The sequence below is a fragment of the Acomys minous genome, assembly GCF_964271855.1.
Source record: "Acomys minous genome assembly, chromosome: 2".
Lineage (NCBI taxonomy): Eukaryota > Metazoa > Chordata > Mammalia > Rodentia > Muridae > Acomys > Acomys minous.
The window spans coordinates 97171533-97187652 of record NC_140484.1 but is presented as its reverse complement, the minus strand read 5'-3'; the positions used below and the strand labels follow the sequence as shown (position 1 = coordinate 97187652).

General features: G+C 40.6%; 1 protein-coding gene and 1 long non-coding RNA gene across 27 annotated transcripts in view; one reads left to right on the top strand and one right to left on the bottom strand.

The window, feature by feature from the left end:
- UBE3A (ubiquitin protein ligase E3A) overlaps positions 1-398 on the bottom strand; it is a 72650-nt gene extending 72252 nt beyond the window's left edge. For 3 of the 6 annotated variants that reach the window (XM_084765315.1, XM_084765314.1, XM_084765317.1), the window contains exon 1: positions 258-395. The gene's annotated coding sequence lies outside the window, so the exon portion shown is untranslated. Of the gene's footprint in view, positions 1-257 lie in introns of all 6 variants that reach the window. The other 3 variants (XM_084765316.1, XM_084765319.1, XM_084765318.1) reach the window with 3 other exon arrangements.
- LOC311588006 overlaps positions 1-9270 on the top strand; it is a 119995-nt gene extending 110725 nt beyond the window's left edge. For 20 of the 21 annotated variants that reach the window (XR_014776034.1, XR_014776035.1, XR_014776036.1 and 17 more), the window contains 2 exons: positions 7362-7398; positions 8845-9270. This is a non-coding gene — a long non-coding RNA (uncharacterized lncRNA). Of the gene's footprint in view, positions 1-5424; positions 5584-7361; positions 7399-8844 lie in introns of all 21 variants that reach the window. The other variant, XR_014776047.1, reaches the window with a different exon arrangement.
- The last annotated feature ends 6850 nt before the right edge of the window (positions 9271-16120 follow it).

Genomic DNA, 16120 nt, shown 5'->3' with positions numbered 1-16120 from the left:
GACAAAACCCTCCCTCCTCCAGCGCTCAGCCAGCACTGACAGTTAAGGCTGCAGTAGCCGCAGCCACCCAGGGCCTACTCCTGGCACCGGCCCCTCCGCACCACGCGCCCAAGCACTCGCTCACGGAGGCGGGGGAGGGCCCGGGCGCCTACCCTAGTACCCTGTCACCGCGGCCCGGAGGTCCCGATGGGGACGATGGGCAGGTACAGACCCAGAGGGAGCGCGCCGCGCAGGCCGCGGGCCGCGGCAGCACTGACCTGTCCTCCTCGCCCCCGCGCCTGGGCTGCGGCCCTCCCAGCTGCGGCCGCCTCGCTGGTCCTGGTCGCCCTCGTCCGCCGCCGCCGCCCGCCACCGCCTCGTTCCCTTTCGCTGGCGCCACCGCCGGGGCTCATGCGGGACCCGCGCTTCTCCTAAGGAAACCGAGGCCGGGAGGGCCGGGCGCCTGGGCAACCTTGGAGTCGGCGCTTGGCCGGCTGCTGCCGCGGTCTGTCCCACAGTGGGGGGGTGGGGGTGGGGGGGCGAGGGCGGCGAGCAACTCCAGGGGAGAGCAGAAGGAGGCGCTCCCGTCCGCCACAGGCCGGCAGAAGAGGGGCGTGCTAAAGCGGTGGACGGCTCTGCGTGGCCCGGTGCGCGAGCGGGCGGGCGGGCGGGCGCGGCGAGGGAGGAGAGGCGCTGGCGAAGACCGAAGGCCCTGTAGTCGTCTCCTGTAGTCACCGGGAGAGGAGCGCCACCATCTTGGGGGAAAGACACACGGATCTCGCGAACGCAGCGCAGGACGAGACGCCTGGGTGGGCGGGCCGAGTATCCCGACAGGCAGCGCGCGCGCCGCCCTGCCGGGGAGAGAAGGGGGCTCCTAGCCGGGAGGCGGGCCGCGCGTGCGTGGGATGGCCACGGGCCCGGCCCCGCCCCGATCGCTGTTCCGAAGGGCCCTCCTCTAGTTCGCCTCCGCCAGCTGCGCGGGGACCGGTGGGAAGGGGAGATGGCCTTGGGCTGGGTGGAAGCGGGCCAGGCGCCGTCGCCATCTTGAGACAGGGCTGGGAGAGGCTTGGTGTTGTTAGCCTCTGCTCGTTTTTTACCCGACCCTATAGACCTGTGTGATTCGGTGAACTCGGAGAGTGGCCCAGGTTAGGCAGCCGAGGGAAGCCTGGGGGGTCAGGAATGGGGACGAATCGGATGGGAATGTCGCTGAGGCGGTGTAGCGAGCTCCGGGCACGATGGGGAGCAGAAGTTTTCAGTCGCTAGGGCCGACCCCTGCTGCGCCTGTTCACCCGAGCTGCGTGGGTTACCGTGGGTAGGCAGGCTTTCAGCGGGCAGTGTCATCAGCTCAGGCCTCTGCTAGCCGAGGATATGTCACTGATTTACCAGACTTTACCAGAAGGTAAAAGCACAGCCGCTGCAGGACTGTCAGCCAGGAGAAGGAACCGCCTGCTTGATCCCACGTGGATAGAGGCTCATTTTGATGTACACAACAGCCGAATCCTATTAAAGCCATGTGTAGTGATAGTACCCAGTGGCCGTTTTACTTAACGGGTTTGTTGTTATTATAAAGACCAGCTGACAAGCTATTTTCTGGCTTGCAACTTTGTGGCTAAGCCTTAATCATCTGGTACTCAAAATGTAACATTTGCAGGTAGCAATGTACTTCTTTGTTTCTTACACATCAAACAAATATGTATCCGATCTTACCCCTATAAACAGATGTTTTGGTGGCGGCTGTTTTTCCAGACAGGGTCTCTTGTGCACCCCTGGCTGTCCTGGAACTCGCTCTGTAGACCAGGCTGACCTCGAACTCAAGAGAGTTCGCCTTCTGCTGGGTCGAAAGGCATGTGCCACCACCGCTAGTATTTAAAACTAAAAAATAAGCAGTGAGGGCATGGGGGATAATAAGTGATAGTGTTGTCATGTCAGATTTTAAGATACTTTAAAAATATATGGTTTTGGTTTTTTTCCTTCCTCCATCACAAATCCTTATTTGGAAACTACCGTTGTATTTTATGAAAAGAGCTAGTAACAAACGTAACCTGTTAAGGATTATCTCTGCAAATTATTAAATATGCAACCACCAAAAACGAAGATCATTAGCCTACTAGGAAAAGTAAAGTCCACTACTGTTGCAGCATGTGAAGGTACTTTAAGCAAATTTCTCCTAAATGGAAAGTTGTCCAGAAAGGAAAGGTAATTTTATAGTAATGTGAATTATCAAAATGTAGCCAAATGCCCAGAGTTCTAAAAAGCTTAGAAGTTTAAAGGAAATAGATGTCAAAATGGCAATCCAGTTTTGTATAAAGAATTCCAATTTCTCCCAGGAATATGAAGAAATTATTTTTTAATTAATGTTAAATATACATTTTTATAGGTGCTTGCCTACAACCCCAGCATGAAGGAGGCCGTGACAGGAGAAATCTGAGCTTCTTTGGCAAGCCTCGCTATAAAGAGAGACTATCTCAAAGGGGGCTGGAAAAGCAATGTTTATGTTAAAAATTATCATCATGAATAATTCCTGACAACGAATCACATAAACGTATCACAATTTTTTCCATTATCAGGTGTTAGGAGATGATTTGGCGTATTTTGATGCTAATTAATAAAAAGCCATCCTATCTCATCAGGGCAAATGAGATAAGTGTGGCTAAAGGTCCCAAGGAGGGGAGAGAGGAATCCTGGGAAGAAGAAAAACCACCATGAGGAGGTAGGAGAAAGACCCTGAGGAGAAGAGAGGAAGGCGACCATGAGTTAGATGGAGGAGAAGCACGTGGCCGGAGTGGATAGAGAATCCAGCCCAGATTAAGAACACGGGAGGTAGCTTGATAGACATTATTGGAAGCAGATGGCATGGGATTGGGGCAGGTATCACATGCCTGCCCCACTATGGGAAGTAGTTTAGAGGATTAATGTTTGCCCTGCCCTAGGTTAACTAAAGCTATTTTAAAATATAACAAGTGTCAGTGTCTTGATTGATCACTAGCCAGGCCTACTGATAATACAGATAATTTAAGAACAACAATCAGGCTTGTATTATTTTCAGAGATTTTTTTTTTCCCCTTGGAAAAACCATTTAGTATCTAGGTGTGCAACAAGTTCTTTTTAGCCTAAGTGAGACTCAGTAGTTTCTGGTATTTTTTCGTTTCAAATGTAAAGAATCATGTAAATGTACATGCACATTAATTCATGCTTTGAGCAAGCTTAGTGTCTACTCTTTACCCAGAGCTACCCAGGCCTTGTTGAAACAATAAAAGAAAATCCCTGTACCTGTCTTGGGTAAATCAGTTTAAGAGGAAATCAAGCCTGTAAAACTCTCAACAGTTTTTTAGAGCACTTGTGGGGATGTGAGTGTGTCGACTATTATATAAATAACTGCTACTCCTTCTAAACTAGAATGAAATGAACAAGAAAGGGCATAAATTCTCAACGACCAGAAAAATGATAGCCAATATTTTGGCATTGAACACCCTGATCACCCAGAGTTTGGTTTGTTTTGTTAATAATCACGTATTTTCTATTCACAGCATCAGTGATTTGCCATGGGTTTCTAAGTTAGACCTAAACTCTGAGAACAAGGCTTATTATTTCACATAGGCCCTACCTTCCTTCCATACCTGACTTCTCCAAAACCCACATAAAGCCATTGCTTATACAGTACTTAAGTATTTGTCTGTCTGTCATCGTCCTTTTGCATGGAATTCCTTCTTCCTTTTAGACAAGTCCAAGCACCTTTCTGAGCAGCCTTTCTGGTCTTCCTGCGGCTTATTGCTTCTGCCTCCGCAGTATTTCTTCCCATCTTGCCACTTGTCATGCATTGTTGATGTGTGACTTTGGCCTCCCACTACACTTTTTGAGAAAGAAGAGTGTTCATGGTTTTTCCTCTGCCTCCTTCCTACCTAAAACACGGTAACTCCTCAAAAAGTGAATGATTGAATCAGCCCTTCTAAATGTAAAAATGTACAAGAAAAAAGTTAGAAACTAAGGCCAGTGTGTCTGATGGAATTCCCATTTACTGAAATAATGTAATAAAGTAGACGTTTTGGAACATTTAATATATTCAAATTGTGTAAAATTATACAAAATACAGGCCTGCTTACGCAATTCAGTGGGTACAGAAAAATCAGGTAATTTACTGGAAGGAATCTGAAATCCAAAAATTAGATAAGTAATAATAAATGTATTAGAACCTTAGTGTGTGATATGTCAAATTGAAGTTTTGGTGATGATGGCCTATGAAGCCCTCTTAAAGTTATGACTCATTTGACACTAATTCTACCAATTTTACAAATAGACAAGAATACATAAGAAGTTTGGAAGTTCACAATAAGATGGCTCTCTGAGGTAAAAGCACTTGCTACCAAGCCTATAGACCTGAGTTTCAATCTCTGGAATTCACATAGTAGAATGAGAGAACCCAATTCTACAAATGACTGTGATGCACAGATATGCCATGGCATGAATGTACATGTGTATATGCACAGGAGTTTTTTTAAATTAGTTTTTGGGGGCAGGAGAGCGTTCGGAGACAGGGTTTCTCTGTGTAGTCTTGGTTGTCCTGGAACTCCCTGTAGACCAGGCTGGCCTCAAACTCAGAGATCCACATGTCTCTGCTTCACAAGTGCTGGGATTAAAGGTATGCACCACCACCACCTGACTATAAAAATGTGTCTAATTACTTGAACAAAAGCCTGAAAATCCTATCAAACCTTGTTTCAATCTTGCTCATTTCAATCTCTTCTTGCTTATGTAAATCCAACTGGGAAGTAGATGGAAAAGAGAAGTATATGACTAAACATCACCGCCTGCTGCTGCCGCCGCCACCACCACCACCGTCGCTGCTGCTGCTGCCGCCGCTGCCACCTCTACCACTGCCACTGCCACTGCCACTGCCATCAACACCATTAATACTATGCTGATAATCTGAACTCTTCTGAATAAAACTGTTCTATTCAAACCAATAAATCAACCCCTAAGAATTTTCCTTCTGAATGACTACATCATTTGAGTTATTTGAAATAATTCACACTGTATCCATTAATATTATTTTAAATACATTTAGTGGTCCTAGAGCTCTAACTTTTTTTAATCTGAATAAGTACATTGACTGAATAAACCCTTTAGTATTAAAGATGATACACTTACTGTGTTTCTCCAAGGTCTCTCAAGAAAACATCTAGCTAGTCAATAACTATCAATATTATTTGTAATTTAAAGGTAATTTTAAATTTTAAGTCTTGTAACTGATATATGCAGAATACAAAATTCTATTACTGAAATGTTTGATTCTGTAAACTCTTACCATTGCTTCAGAAGACTATTAATAAAGCTTTTTTATAATATTTACCAGCTATTAGTATAAAAAAATCAAGCACTTTAATGGTAATAATAGAAATATCATCATAGCATTATATTTTCCTTTTGCTTTTTTTTTTAATCCTATAGACAGAATATCTTGTGCATTCTATGGACGCATTGCCTGTCAATTAAAAAAATAGAAAGTGGAATATCCAGCAGGAAAAAAAGATCCTGGGATAGTGCCTGGTGCCCAAGATTTGTACGAGAAGATATGAGGACAGACAGACATATGTTACCAGAGCAGAGGTAATCAGCCATGTGGCAGAATGTAGATTAGTATAAATGGGTTATTTTAAGTTATGAGCTAGGAAGAGAAGAGGCTAGCCATGTGGCTTAGGTATTTGTAAACATACTTTGAGTCTCATGAGTCATTATTTCAGGACATGGGGACCATAAGGCTGAGAGAGAGGCAGAAGAGAAAGCTGAAGAGAGGGAAGTCTCCATAGGGCAGTATAGACCATGAGCATGTGGCCATGAGGGCTGGCCTGAAGGAACAGAAGCAGATCAGGAAGGAACAATCATGGCAAATAACTTTGGGTGTATAGCTGGGAATTAGCAAAATAGCTTAGAGGGTTGATATCTGCCCAGTTATTAGGCTTTAAAGCTTTTATAAATCTAAAGGCTCCTTGTCTCAATTATTTGAGACCTAGCAGGTATGGGAAAGCCCTAAAGAGTCTAATATCCCTTCTTCAATGGGATCATGATAACCGTAGGCCTGATCACATCTACATAAATTTGAGTAGTTAACAGCAAGTTTCTGAAGTGATAAGGGATTTTCACAGGTTAAATATATGTACTCAATAAATACTCAATAGATGATGGTTGTTTAAATTAATCTCAATAATTTTTATGACAGACTTGCCTGGTATGCACTTTGTACATTAGAAAATTGAATTTATATTAATAGGTGAGCAACTGGCCCATGTTTCACAACTTAAAAACTAGTACTCCTGCCTCTTCCTCCCTGTGTGATGGGATTACAGGCATGCACCACCAAACCTGGCCATTTTGGTTTTTCTCAATGTAAAGCCATTTCACTGAATTTCTTTTCTGGTAATACAGTGAACTGAACCCAGGGCCTCATTTATACTAAAGGCTCTACAATTGGACCATAGCCCAAATCTCATTGGAAGTTTTCTTAATCAGAAAATAATACCCATTTCTCTCTCCTATGCAGTTCAGTCCTATGCACATGGGAGCCCATAGCCAACCTGGTTCTGTAAGTAGGATTGGTATGCACTGAGGCTTAGATCCAGGCTGTGAAGGCTTGCACTACCTAAGCAAATGAATGAGCAAGCCACACGTTCTATCTGTACCTCAATCCGGATCTAGCCCTCAGGATTACAGGATTAAAAGCATGTTTGCATACAGCCAATCACAAAATTAACCCTAGCCAAGTTAAAAACATAAAGTTATAAATTAGAACACTATTTTATTGGTTTGAATTGAGAAATGAACTGCTACGGGGATTGGAATATTGAGAAGGACTGGAATACCTATGACCAGGACATTTATTTCTCTGTATAAAGATATGCAGGACACTCAATAGCACACTGCTTAGGTTTGGGATCTACAGAAAGGCAACTTAGAGATACTATGGTCTTTGGGTTTTTTTTTAAATGAATTCAATCTGGAATACCTAATTCATCAAATTTTTATTAAAAATTTTCTTGAAAGGAATGAAAACCTTTGATGCTTTTGTCCAAGGTCCTTTGGGAAGGTTAGAGCCAGTATTTCATACTCTAACTTTACTCAGTATTCCTACCTATAATTAGTTCTTTTATATAGAACCGTTTCACGTTTCAACCATATCTGGCAAGCCTAGAAGTGAATTTTCTGTTTTTAAAGTGATTTATGCTAACTTCTGATAGTCCTTCAGGCAGTTAATCTGAAAACTTAATGTTCAAAAGGTGATCTTGTCTTCTTTTTCTCTGTTTTTTGTTTTTGTTGTTGTTGTTGTTTGGTTTGGTTTGGTAATTCCATTCTATGTGCCAAGGACTAATAATGTGATACTTTATTGACAGAATGATTGTAATTCTCATCCAGAAGACTTTCTCTATGGTAAGTATCTGAACTTCTTCGGGCTTCTCAAGTCTGTGAAACTTACTGACTTGCCCTCAGTTTTTATTCATATTTCTCTATCAAGACAAACACTTGTTATATGCTACATGCCACAGTTTGTGTTACCTTCCCATCTTCTAATCGTTTCAGCCACAAGAAAATATCAAAAACTCCTATTCCCTGCTACCATTTCCTTCTTCTATCCCCATCGTTTGCCTTCTTCCCCCAGATACCCCTGTCCTATTTTCATGTAATATATGTAGGAAGGCGTGCAATACGTCTTCCTGACTTTGACTTAGTTTGTTTAACATGATGACTTCCAAGTCCATTTTCCTGCAAAATATGTGATCCTTTTCTTGCTTATGATTAGCAAACTCTATTGTGTATGTTTATTTACCATGTTAGAGGATGCTGACTGACCTAAGAGCTGTAAAGAAAGTGATCCAACCCACGGGTCCATTACGGACTGTAATTGCCTTACCTTCTCCATTACCAAAAGGATGTTCTACAATAAAAATGTATTTAAAAGACTGCTTCTTTATTATTCCCCTACAAAAGCAAGATAGGGGAAATATTGTTTTCTACAGTGTCTACTTATAGCAATGTTCAACCTGTGAAAAGAGACCAATGCAAAGTTGTTCCTCAAAAAATGTTAAATAGTTCAACTCCATGTCAGGATTTTGTACAACAGTCGCTAGAAATAATTCACAAAGAATTTTCTGAATCCAAAATTTTCCATTATGTGGATGATACCTAGTTGGCCAATTCTGATGCAAATACATTAGACAGAATTTTAATGAAACAAAATGGATTATATACCTAGTTGGGGTTTGCAGATTACTCCTGAAAAAAATACAGAGAAGAAATTCTCTTCTATCAACTGTATAGGATTCAAATTAAGTCATCAAAAGATTTAACCACCAAAGGTACAAATCAGAAGAGATGTTATGAACTTTTTTCTTTTTTCCTTTTTTTTTTTTTTTTTTTTTTTTTTGAGACGAGGGTCTGTCTTTGTGTTAGCCTTGGCTGTCCTAGATTCCCTTTGTAGACCAGGCTGGCCTTGAACTCACAATGATCTGCCTGCCTCTGCTTCCCAAGTGCTGGGATTAAAGGAATGCTCCATCATACCTAGCTAGTTATAAACACTTAATGACTAAAAAATTATTGAAAAGTATTAACTGGTTATGGCCTACTATTGGGTTAATTACTCAAGATATAAGGAATTTGTTTCAAACTTTACAAGATGATTCAAACTTGAACAGTCCTAGACAATTAACAGCTCAAGCAGAGAAAGATGACTCCGGTAGAACAAAAATTGCAGGACACCCATCTGGACTGCTGTAATGGAAGTTTTGGTTTCTTTATAAACTCAGTTATGTTATGTAAATATGTTTTTGTTTTAATACCAAGTATGAGATTTTACTTTGTGCTTTTGTTTGTCCACAGCTTATACTTGTCTCCTGTGAAGCATGGTCTTTGCTAGCTGGTAACATCCTGTCTCATGGGACATGGAAAGAGGCATGGTCCAGGACTCTGAGGAAGATAAATAGAAGAGCAGAGGGAGAGAAAATGTGGCATGCCACAGTGGCCTGAGGAATGTAGCCGTCTGGAGAGACCAGAGACTGGAGTGGCAGACAGAGAGAAACATTTCAAGGAAGTGGCTCAAAGGACACTGATTGTTGTGTTTATTGTTGACAGAGATTGATTTTGCCTCAAAAGAAGAAAATTGACCCTATATAGCCAGGAAAAGTAAAGGAGGCTGAGCTCCCTTTCCCCACTAACATTCTCCTTCATAACCATGCTTAAGGGGTTGGTGGAAGGGAGGTAGAGGCTTCAATAAGCCAAATAAAATAGATTTTTTAAACATCCCAATCTTGACTGTATTCTAGTTATCTTGCCTTCTACTCTTTACCCTACTGGCTACATTATGAAAACTCATTAGCACATAAACAGTAAGAAACCTAAAATTTTATATTGAAAAGTTTCCGAATTGATTGTGAAATAAAGAATAAGACTTTGTCAACTAGCAAGATAGATCTAGATGAGATTATAGTGCCTTATACCAATGTTAAAATTACCTCATTATGGATAATTAATGAAGACTGGCCAAAAAAAACTTATATTAATTATTTGGGAGGGGTTAATAGCAAATACCCCACAAGCACATGACTCAAGTTCCTAAAAAGAGCTAACTGGATTATCTCCCTCTATAGTAAAAGGGACACCAATTTCTGAAGGCCCTGCATTTTATACTAGTGCAAATAAATTAGGGATGGTAGGTTATAAGTCAGGAAATATAAGTAAATTAATTCAAAGCCCATATGCTTTCGTTCAAAAATCAAAGCTATATGCAATTCTTATGGTCTTATTTGATTTTCTGAACCTGCCAATATAATTACTGACTCATAATATGCAGACAGTTGTATTACATATACAAACTGCTGAACTTATTCCTGATAACTCAGAGTTAACATCATTAATACAACTGCAGCAGACAATTCAAAACAAATTACCCATTATATAGCATACAAATTCAATCTCAACAAACTGGGTGAAAACAGATTGTTCATCAGACTGGCAAACTGAAAAACCTTGATGCTGAAGTGGACATTCGCTGACGGACCGATGATCCAGACTGCAGTTAATGAAGAATCATCACATCAACAGATTTTCAAAAGCTTTTTATACAGCAAAAGAATCAGTGATCTAGAAGCAACCAACCAGGTGAAGAGTAAGCCAGTAGAATGAGAGAGACTCCATGACATCTAAATATCTGACAGAGGACTGATATCCAGAAAATATAAAATACCCACCCCCCAAAAAAACCAATGGAAAAACAATAATAACCCAGTAAAAAAAAATGGGCCTGGGATCTGAATAGAGAATTCTCAAGAGAAGAAAAAATAATTAAGAAATATTTCAAATGAATGAATGAATAAATAAACAAACAAACAAAATAGTTCTCTGTTAGTAGCATTCAGTGAAATGCGAATAATAAAACCTTAGATTCTCCCTTACCTCTGTAATAATGCCAAAGTTCAACAAAACAACCAAGAACATACGCTAAAGGGAATGTGAATAAAAGGTAACCTGCTGTTGCTGGTGGGATTGCAATCTAGTACAGCCTCTCTAGAAATCAGTGTGAAGAATTGCCACTCCCCAAGACCAGCTCCAGGAACAGCAAAGAGGAGAGAAGAGAGGTGGATCCGTGGTAGGGAGAATTGAGCAGGTGGTGAATAGCTAGTTAAGGAAAACCAACCATTGGTTGAACAACCAGCTAAAGGAAATAGTTGTTGAGAAGAAGTTGAAGAAAGGAGGAAAAAGAAATACTGGGAGACTCAGACATATGAGGTACAAGCTGAAGGTCTTAAAGCCCAGGAGAATTTTTCTATCTGTCTCCATCTCTGTCTTGCTTCTGTCTGTCTGTCCTACTGTCTCCATGGGTCAACTCCAGTATTTTACTGAAATGAAGTTCAATTTTTTTCATTACAGGTTACATCATGATTTTTTTCATCTTTACAATCACAAGGGCAATCAAAAATCAAGAGAGTAGCAAGGAAATACAAAAAAAAATCTATAACCTACCACACAAGTTAATTAATTTCCAAGTAATGGTCAGCATAACCGGATCATTACTTCTTAAACAATACTCAGGAAACTTTAATCATAAATTTCCCTGGGCTAAAGCCATTGTGTTTACAAGATTGTCATAGCAACATAGCTTGAGCTAAAGGTTCTTTAATAAAAAAAACCTGACCTACTTCCAGTCCCAGACCAACAGGTGTGCTATCCAAGCCTAGGCTAACTGCCAAGGTGTCCTCTATTGTAAAATATCTGTAAAGCGTGATGTTTCAAGTCTATGTTTTATTGCCTGCAGTGCAGATTCTACAGAAACATTTCTACAGGTAACAGTATATAGGTGTTAACTTTCTTGCATGCAGCTTCTGCTTGGGTGCTCACAGTCAGAGAAAAAAAAAACTTTATCATTGCCTCAAGCCTCTGGCCAGATGCTCTTTTTAGACATATGCTGTGGAAAAAAATTTACCAGCATGAATATCCCAAGGGCTGAGAAATAAAGAGAAAAAAACCAGTTTTAGGAGAAATAGCAGATTTCTAAACAACATTACACCTAGACCATACATACTATTTAGGGGAAGTGGTGATCAGCCGGAGATCTTTGGAACTTTGTCAAGCAAAGCCTCAACAGCTGCTCCAGGTGTTTAGTGATCACGCTGGACAGTCAGAGGTCTCTGGAACTTTGCCAAGCAGTGCCTCTATGACTTATCCTCGTGTCTGCAACAAAGAATCTTCAAAAATCTAAAAATAAGCCACATGACAGAGATATACTACTCTTTAGCATATTCCTTGACATCCTCCCACACAGTTGGTTACCTGGGTAGCCATATTTATTACTTTTCTATTCACAATAGCTAAGAAATGGGGGGGGGACCCTAAATGTCCTTCTACTGATGAATAAATACTAATGAAAAGATGATCCATACAATCCATGGCATTCTTTTCAGTCACAGAGAAAAAAATTGTGTGTACATGGATGGAACTATAAAAGGTCATAGAGTGAAGGAATTAATACCCAGAAAGAAAAAGCATCACATGTTCTTGTTCATCTGAGGTTCCTAGCTTTAATTTTCAGATGTGAGTATATAATCTTGAGGAGCTGCATAATCTAGGAAAGTAAAGTGGGACCATTGTGAAGGGTTGGGAAGCAACAGAGACAGGAATAGTAGGGTACAAATGAAATAAATAGGAAAATAGGAAGGATAGGGAGTCTTCAGTGAGGGGTGGAGATACATTAAAAGGGACAGAGAAGGGTAAAATAGCAATATGGATATATAAAAAAGTCATGAGGAATTCCATTATCTATCTAAAATGTCTGTAATACTTGTAAATCAGTATGCAAATATATGTGTGTCATTTAAACTGTATATATATATGACAAAATTCTCATCTGGGATGATAATGATTCCTCAAAGTGCCATAGACCACCTTAACAAAAATCTCAACACCAGGCATGAGAAGTCCTCATTTGAGTTGTTGATCAGATTTAACCAAGAGGCTCCTGAAACAGTATAGGCTATTTTTTTTTAACCTTCATTGCCCTATATTGCCCATGTACTTAAGAAACAGAGCTCGGCAGACCCTGATATGGAACTCATCTGAAAGTCTCCTCCATGAGGACTAGATTTCATAGTATCAGAAGGCACCATGAAAACTTCCAAAAGAGGAAAGCAAGAAACATTCCTACTTAGGTACAATGCCTATAAACCACAATAACCAGGATTGCAGGATAACCCTAAGCATGTAGTAGTAGCAGGCATGCCTTGGTGGTAACCAACAGCTCTCTAATTCGACCTACTATTCACTCACGAAGAGGAAAATCATGCCTCATACTGTAAACCTAGTTAACTACCCAGAACTAGTGAAGTCATGGATCTAGAAACAGAACCAAAAATTAACACTTTACTAACCTGCAACAACTCTTAATTACATTCTAAATATCTTATATACACAATTAAGTGTTTCCCTCATCAATCAAAAAAAAAAAAAAAAAAAACCAAAAACTTCCCTTTGCCTCAGATGGAGAACATCACAATCAATTAAAATGCAGAGATGTGGAGCCCATATCCAACTGATACATCTACAAAATTACTTCTTCGCCTAAAGCATATTTTTGGAAGAGGGTCAAAAGACTGTAAGAGCTACAGAAACATAGAGTTTGCCGTGAGTCTCACAGAAATGTCAGAAACTATAACCATAAAATCTCACCAACTTGGCTGTCTATACTACCCCTCAACAAGGATGGTGCCAATAGACGTGACATTATAATATGAGGCCTCAACTTCAACTACAAACAACTATGGAATTCTAGGAGTGGGAGAAATAACCTCCAGGAGCACACCAACTGGTTATCCACCACCAATTGGCCAGTGTTTCTCTCTTGCTACTTTTTGGGTTTTCTTTTGTTTGTTTTTCGTTTTTCAATACAGGGCTTCTGTGTGTAGCCTTGGCTGTCCTAGACTGGCTTTGTAGAACAGGCTGGACTCAAGCTCACAGAGATCTGCCTGCCTCTGCCTCTCTGAACTGTGGGATTATAGGTGTGCACCACTGCACCTGGCCTCTCATGCAACTTTCAATATACTTTCTTCCAGCAGTGCATTTAGTTTTGATTGTAGTATTATACAGGGAGACTCCTTTGTGATTTAGTCTGTTTGGTGTGCTAGATGATTCTGTATCTGGATTACCATATTTCCCCAACATTTTGTTATGATTCTTCTAAAACATTTTCTATACCTTTAGAACGATTCTTCATCTATGCTTGTAACCCATAGATTTTGCTCTCTTCAGAGTGCCACACACATCTTAGAATTCTACTCAATGCCATCTTACTGTATTTGTCCTCGAGTGTCTTTGTCAAGTCTCACTGTTCCATTCTATTGGTGAAACTTTTAGGAAGTTCTGATTTATGCTTTTAAGATTTCAACATTTCAGATTATTGACTTTTCTTTTCAGTAATTCTCTTTATTGAGTTCCTGTTCATATCTTGCACCATCTTTCTTATTTCATTCATTTTTTGTTTGTATTCTCATTCAGGAGCATATTGTCTTTTTTCAGTTTTTTTTTCTTGAACATACTTAGCAAATTATTCTCAGATGTTCTTTGTCTGGGAGTTCAGCTAGTTCACTCTCAGTAAATGTCATTATTAGTAATTTTGGACACTTCTGTTGCTTTGTTTTTGTTTTTCATATCGTTGCATTGAGATTTATGCATCAGATGTTCTTTCATTACTGGCTTTATTTTTTCCTTTTCATTTCATCCCAGGAAGTTTCATTTCAGCCAGGAGAAAGAATTACTCTACATAAAAGTATATAAACCAAAAATGGGTAAAACTAAAAGAAAAAGAAAATAAAGGAAACCAAACCATAATCAAAGTGAAATGTGTTTATGTGCTTCTGCCAGTAACTGATAAAACAAATAGACAGAAGATTGAGAAGAATATAAAATATTTAAACAATACAATTAAGATCTAGTCTTAATTGAGCCATATGCTATTTGCTTTCTCTAGGAAGATACTAAATTCTGAGGCAATATTTCAGTCTTGAAACCTGGGCCTGAAAGAGAGAATAAAGTCTCTCAGGGCTTTGTGAGTCTAAATTTTAGCAAGATAAAAAGGACTACATTAACAGATACATAACTTCCTCTTAATATATTAGCTATATTTTGCATTTGCATAGAGTAGATGAATAAGGTAAAAACTTTCAGTTTTTAAGAGACATTAATTGGTTTTTCCATTCTCTACTCAAATGTCTTAGAAGACTATTTATCAAAAAAAAAAAGTTTTTTTTAAAGAAAGACGAGAAAGCAACAATTAAATGCATTGTGATGGCTATTCTTGGTTGTCAACTTGGGTCCATATGGAATTAACTAAAACCAAGGGGCTGTGTATCTCTGTGGGGCATTTTTTTTTATTTTAATTATTTGAAATTAGAAGGCCCACCATAGGTTTCTCAGAAAATTGGCAATAAATCTACCCCAAGACCCAGCTATACCACTCCTGGGTATATAGTCAAAAGATGCTCCACCATTCCACAAGGAGACTTGCTCAGCTAGGTAATAGCCAGAAACTGGAAACAACCTAGATGTCCCTCTACCAAAGAATGGATAGAGATAATGTGGTACATTTACACAAGAGAATACCACTCAGCTATTAAATACAAAGATATCATGCAATTTGCAGGAAAATGGGTGGACCTAGAAAATATCATACTGAGTGAGGTAATCCAGACTCAGAAAAACACACATGGTATATACTCACTTATAAGTGGATATTAATCATAAAGTACAGGACAACAATGTTACAATCCACAGACCCAAAGAAGCCAAGGAGGGCCCAAGGGAGGATGCTTGAATCTCATTCAGAAGAGGAAACCAATAGACATCTGAAGTAGATGGAGAGCGAGAGCTGGGTGGGAGAAGGGATAGGGAGGGTAACAGGTGGGAATCAGGTGTGGAGAAACAGGGGTTAGGGGCTTGGGGAGGACTGGGAGAGAGAACAGAAATTGATGGGGGGCATCTCTGGAACAGGACAGGGGAGGTTCCCAGGAGTCTACAAGGGTAACCCTAGCTGAGACTCCTACAAGTGTGTGTGTGTGTGTGTGTGTGTGTGTGTGTGTGTGTGTGTGTGTGTGTAAAGGAGTCTCAAGTTGACACCTCCTGTATCCAGGGAGGACTTGAGTGGAAAGAGGGGGACACCAACCCACCCATAACACCTTTGACCCAAAATGTGTCTTGCCTACAAGAAGTGTAGGGATAAAGATGAACAGAGATAGAAGGAATGGCAAATCAATGACTGGCCCAACTTGGGACCTACTCCATGGAAGAGAGCCAACCCCCTGACACTATTCATGATACTCTGCTATGCTTGCAGACAGGAGCCTAGCATAACTGTCTTCTGAGGGGCTTCATCCAGCAGCTGATGAAAACAAATTCAGAGACCCACAGCCAAACAATAGGTTGAGCTCAGAAAATCTTGTGGGGCAGTAGGAGGAAACATAGAAGGAGCTGGAGGGGGTCAAGGACACCACAAGAAGACCTACAGAGTAAACTCACCTGGCCCATGGGGGCTCACAGAGACATAACCAACAACCATGAGTATGTAAGCTGGGCCTAGACTCCCTACACATATGTAGCAGATGGGCAGCCTAGT